The sequence below is a fragment of the Kogia breviceps genome, chromosome X (assembly GCF_026419965.1).
Source record: "Kogia breviceps isolate mKogBre1 chromosome X, mKogBre1 haplotype 1, whole genome shotgun sequence".
In the NCBI taxonomy this organism is placed as follows: Eukaryota; Metazoa; Chordata; class Mammalia; order Artiodactyla; family Physeteridae; genus Kogia; species Kogia breviceps.
Genome location: NC_081330.1, coordinates 116297999 through 116304250, shown reverse-complemented (window position 1 = coordinate 116304250; position 6252 = coordinate 116297999). Strand labels below are relative to the sequence as shown.

Here is a 6252-nt window from a genome sequence, read left to right as displayed (position 1 = left end):
GACACACAATGTTCTTGGTGAGAAGGGCCGGCAGATCCGGGAATTGACTGCTGTGGTTCAGAAGAGATTTGGCTTCCCTGAGGGCAGTGTAGAGCTTCGTGCTGAAAAGGTGGCCACAAGAGGTCTGTGTGCCACCGGCCAGGCAGAGTCTCTGCGTTACAAATTCCTAGGCGGCGGTGCTGTGTGGAGGGTCTGCTGCGGTGTGCTGCGGTTCATCATGGAGAGTGGGGCTAAATGCTGCGAGGTCGTGGTGTCTGGGGAAGTCCCAGGACAGAGGGCTAAATCCATGAAGTTTGTGGATGGCCTGATGACCCACAGTGGGGACCCTGCTAACTACTGTGTCGATACTGCCGTGCGCCACGTGCTGCTCAGACGGTGTGCTGGGCGTCGAGGTAAAGATCGTGCTGCCTTGGGACCCAACTGGTAAGACTGGCCCTAAGAAGCCCCTGCCCGATCACGTGAGCATCGTGGAACCCAAGGACGAAATACTGCCCACCACCCCCATCTCCGAGCAGAAGGGTGGGAAGCCAGAGCCGCCTGCCGTGCCCCAGCCGGTACCCACAGCATAATAGGGTCTCCTTGGCCGCTGGATCTGCAGTCTGGATGTTGCTCTATAAAGACATTTAATAAAATCTTTTTAAAAGAAAAAAAAAGAGTATACAGGCTGTGGACACAGTCCTCATTTTCACAGTAATGCTCACTGGCCTTTGGCTCCCGCCCAAGCATGAAGGATTTTCCAGGGGTGGTGACACTCCGTCTGTGCAACTAGCAAAAGTCCTGGGTTGGTATCTCTATTTATTCTCTTGCATTTTGCAGGACCAAGCTTTGGACTCAGCTCTCCTTTCTCTCTTTCCAAAACCCGTAGCCCTTTGCGGAGGGAATGCTGCTGTGCTGTCTTGCTGCTCTGATGTCCCAGAAGCACAGTGGTTCCCTGAGCATGGACCCTATTATGTTTTCTTTCAGAAAGAGATGAAGAGCACACATCCTTCTGTTTTGTGCCAATAAAAATCTGCATAATTATCTGACCTTAATTGATGGTCACTTTTTTATTTTCAAGTGAGGAGAAAAGGAGTCACAGTACCCAAGTTAGTTTTACAAACTCCCCAGCAGCCCCTAAAACAAATGTCAAAGTTTTGAAACCAATCATACCCATAAGATAGTCACTTGTTCTCTGTTTCTTATATACCCCAGGGCCTTTGCACTTGCTGTTCCCACTGCCATGTATGCTCTTCATCCGGATAACCACTTGGCTAGCCTGGTTCCCTTGCTTCCTTCTGCTGTCTGCCTAAATGTCTCCTGTTCATGGAGGCCTTCCCTGACTATCCACTATAAAATGGACACTCACTTCCAGCCTTGATGCTCCCTCTTCTCCTTTCCCTGCTTCACTTCCCCCAACACCACCCATCTACCCCTGATGAATTCTATACAGAGTAGCTATTTGGTTTTTGTGTGTGCATCTGCCCCAGCAAAAGGGAAATTCCATGAGGGTAGGGCCTTGTTTTTTTCTTCACTTCTGTAGCCTCAGCACCTGCGACAGTGCCTGGCATAGCAGACTCTCAAGCAATACTGGATGTGTGAATGAGTGAATGGATATAGAAATAAGGCCCCGAATACTATCTTATTTTTATACAAATTTTCTCCAGAATGGACATGCATGTAAGGAAAGAAGTCATGGAGTTATAGGAGTCTGAAAAAGATGGACCTCTGACCTACCTCTAAACCTGTGGTGATGGTTTCTCTTCACTACCAACTGCCGTTCCCAGAAACCTTAGGAAATGTTTGAAAAAGAAAAAAAAAAACCAATAAAAATCCTTTCATTTTCATCAGTGGAAACCTTTGTATCAAGTAGGTGCCGGAGAAACTCTCTATTTCTGCCTACTGAATCAATATTTGTTTTTTATTTTAAATTTACTTATTTATTATTTATTTTATTTATTTATTTTGGCTGCACTGGGTCTTAGTACGGCATGCAGGATCTTCATTGTGGCACGTGGGATCTTTAGTTGCAGCACACAGACTGTTAGTTGTGGCATGTGGGATCTAGTTCCTTGACCAGGGATCGAACCCGGGCCCCCTGCATTGGGAGTGCAGAGTCTTACCCACTGGACCACCATGGAAGTCCCTGAATCAATATTTGAATCTCAGTATTCACCAGGCGACTCCAGACTTTTGCAAAGAAGATTGGGCAATGCCCAAACCTACATCCAAGCATTTCTCACCTCCATTATTAATATTACTTCACCCTGAATATGCTGCAAGCCACGTGTACACATTCTTTTTAATTCAAGTATAGTTGATTTACAATATTGTGTTAACACGTGTACACATCTTGTTTTCAGTAATACCACTTTTTCACATATATAGACTAGAGAATAAGAATATATGTATGTGTTTTTTATATCTAAATATCTATATCTATATCTACTCTCACCATCCCTACCACACACAAATGCAAGAAACAGGAGGGGCAAAATTTGTACGCTGTTTCTAACGGTCAACCCACTCTCTTTCTCAAGACTTCGGATAATTGAAATGTAAGCTAGATTCAGTAATTAGTAACTATTCTTGCCAGTAAGTTATAATGGCTCATTTATAATCTTTTCCAATCTTATCATCTTCTTGGACTATCTAAAGCTACTAGTTCTGAAGCCTGTTGGATCATCAGAACTGTTTGAGGTGTTAAGCCTGAGTTTCTCCACCTTGGCCCTACTCACAACTGAGGCCAGATCATTCTCTGTTGGGGGACTGTCCTGTGCACTGTAGGATGTTTAGCAGCCTCCCTGGCCTTGACCCACTAGTTACTAGTAGCCCCCGCCCCCTAGTTATGACAACCCAACTGTCTCCAGATGTTGCTACATGTCCCCTGGGGGCAAAATCATCCCCCAGTTGAGAACCACTGAGTTAAAGCAACAAAACAGATGCTGGAGTAGCCTGAGCCCCTTGCCTTCAGGGAAGGCGGATTTGGGATTCGTTCTCCTGCTCCTCGCTGGATTGCCTTGTGAGTAAACCCTCTCTTCACTGCACACCTCGCTGTCTCAGTGCTTTGACTTGACAGGTATAAGTAACTTCAGTACAGCACAGACAGATATTGGGACTTCGGTCCGTGGCAATCCTGGAGAACCTCTGCAAGGATCAGGTAGGAGAAACTCTTTTAAAGCAGAAATCCACTGGCCTTAAAAATTAATGGTGGGAGGGAGTCCAGGAAAAGGTCTGGAGCTGCCTAAGAGGCAAGAGACCATTGTTTCAGGGTGAGAGGGGAGGAGAGGGGATTCAGAGCACTACCTAAACGAGCTCCAGAGACAGGTGTGAGCCGTGGCTATCAGCGCAGACCCCAGAGACAGGCATGAGACGCTAACGCTGCTGCTGCCACCAACAATCCTGTGTGCAAGCACAGGTCACTCTCCACACCTTCCCCTCCCGGAAGCCTGTGCAGCCCACCACTGCCAGAGTCCTGTGATCCAGGGACAACTTCCCCGGGAGAACGCACGGCGTGCCTCAGGCTGGTGCAAAGTCACTGCGGCCTCTGACGTCGCAGGCTCTCCCCGCATCCGTACCCCTCCCTCCCCGAGGCCTGAGTGAGCCAGAGCCCCTGAATCAGCTGCTCCTTTAACCCCGTCCTGTCTGAGCAAAGAACAGATGCCCTCAGGTGACCTACACGTAGAGGCGGGTCCACATCCAAAGCTGAACCCCGGGAGCTGTGCGAGCAAAGAAGAGAAAGGGAAATTTCTCCCAGCAGCCTCAGGAGCAGCGGATTAAAGCTCCACAATCAACTTGGTGTACCTGCATCTGTGGAATACCTGAATAAACAACGAATCATCCCAAACTGAGGAGGTGGACTTTGGGAGCAACTGTAGACTTGGGGTTTGCTGTCTGCATCTAATTTGTTTCTGGTTTTATGTTTATATTAGTTTAGTGTTTAGAGTTTATTATCATTGGTAGATTTGTTTCTTGATTTGGTTGCTCTCTTCCTTTCTTTAAATATATATATATATATTTTTTTCCTTTTTCTCTTTTTGTGAGTGTGTATGTGTAGGCTTCTTTGTGTGGTGTGATTCTGTCTGTATAGCTTTGCTTTTACCATTTGTCCTAGGGTTCTGTCTGTCCGTTTCTTTTTTTAGTATAGTTTTTTAGTGCTTGTTATAATTGGTGGATTTGTTTTTCGGTTTGGTTGCTCTCCTTTCTTTTTTTTTTACTTTTTACTTTTTAATTTATTTTTTATTTTAATAACTTTATTTTATCCTTCCTTCCTTTCTTCCTCCCTCCCTCCCTCCCTCCCTCCTTTCCTTCCTTCTTTCCTTCCTTCCTTCCTTCCTTTTTTTCCTCCCTTTTCTTCTGAGCCGTGTGGCTGACAGGGTCTTGGTGCTCCAGCCAGATGTCAGGCCTGAGCCTCTGAGGTGGGAGAGCCGAGTTCAGGACATTGGTCCACCAGAGGCCTCCCAGCTCCATGTAATATCAAATGGCGAAAGCTATCCCAGAGATCTCCATCTCAACGATAAGACAAAGCTCCACTCAACGACCAGCAAGCTACAATGCTGGACACGGTCCTGCTCACCAGAAAGACGAGATCCAGCCTCATCCACCAGAACACAGGCACCAGTCCCCTCCACCACGAAGCCTACACAATCCACTGAACCAGCCTTAGCCACTGGGGGCAGACACCAAAAACAATGGGAACTACGAACCTGCAGGCTGTGAAAAGGAGACCCCAAACACACTAAGTTAAGCAAAATGAGAAGACAGAGAAACACACAGCAGATGAAGGAGCAAGGTAAAAACCCACCAGACCTAACAAATGAAGAGGAAATAGGCAGTCTATCTGAAAAGAATTCAGAGTGATAATAGTAAAGATGATCCAAAATCTTGGAAATAGAATGGAGAAAATACAAGAAACGTTTAACAAGGACCTAGAAGAACTAAAGAGCAAACAAACAATGATGAACAGCACAATAAATGAAATTAAAAATTCTCTAGAAGGAATCAATAACAGAATAACTGAGGCAGAAGAACGGATAAGTGACCTGGAAGGTAAAATAGTGAAAATAACTACCACAGAGCAGAATAAAGATAAAAGAATGAAAAGAACTGAGGACAGTCTTAGAGACCCCTGGGACAACATTAAACGCACCAACATTTGAATTATAGGGGGTCCCAGAAGAAGAAGAGAAAAAGAAAGGGACTGAGAAAATATTTGAAGAGATTATATTTGTAAACTTCCCAGTATGGGAAAGGAAATAGTCAATCAAGTCCAGGAAACGCAGAGTCCCATACAGGATAAATCCAAGGAGAAACACACCAAGACACATATTAATCAAACTATCAAAAATTAAATACAAAGGAAAAATACTAAAAGCAGCAAGGGAAAAACAACAAGGGGATCCCCATAACGTTAACAGCTGATCTTTCAGCAGAAACTCTGCAAGCTAGAAGGGAGTGGCAGGACATATTTAAAGTGATGAAAGGGAAAAACCTACAACCAACATTACTCTACCTAGCAAGGATCTCATTCAGATTCGATGGAAAAATTAAAACCTTTACAGACAAGCAAAAGCTGAGAGAATTCAACACCACCAAACCAGCTTTACAACAAATGCTAAAGGAACTTCTCTAGGGAGGAAGCACAAGGAAGGAAAAGACCTACAATAACAAACCCAAAACAATTAAGAAAATGGGAATAGGAACATACATATCGATAACTACCTTTAGTGTAAATGGATTAAATGCTCCCACCCAAAGACACAGACTGGATGAATGGATACAAAAACAAGACCCATATATATGCTGTCGACAAGAGACCCACTTCAGACCTAGGGACACTTACAGACTGAAAGTGAGGGATGGAAAAAGATATTCCATGCAAATGGAAATAAAAGAAAGCTGGAGTAGCAATTCTCGTATCAGACAAAATAGGCTTTAAAATAAAGACTGTTACAAGAGACAAAGAAAGACACTACATAATGATCAAGGGATCAACCCAAGAAGAAGGTATAACAATTGTAAATATTTATGCACCCAACATAGGAGCACCTCAATACATAAGGCAAATGCTAACAACCATGAAAGGAGAAATCGACAGTAACACAATAATAACAGGGGACTTTAACACCCCACTTACACCAATGGGCAGATCATCCAAAGTGAAAATAAATAAGGAAACACAAGCTTTCAATGATACATTAAACAAGATGGACTTAATTGATATTTATAGGACATTCCATGCAAAAACAGCAGAATACACTTTCTTCTCAAGTGCTC

General features: G+C 44.3%; 1 pseudogene; it reads left to right on the top strand.

The window, feature by feature from the left end:
* Window positions 1–217: 217 nt before the first annotated feature.
* LOC131748216 (small ribosomal subunit protein uS3 pseudogene) lies at window positions 218–653 on the top strand (annotated as a pseudogene).
* Window positions 654–6252: the final 5599 nt, after the last annotated feature.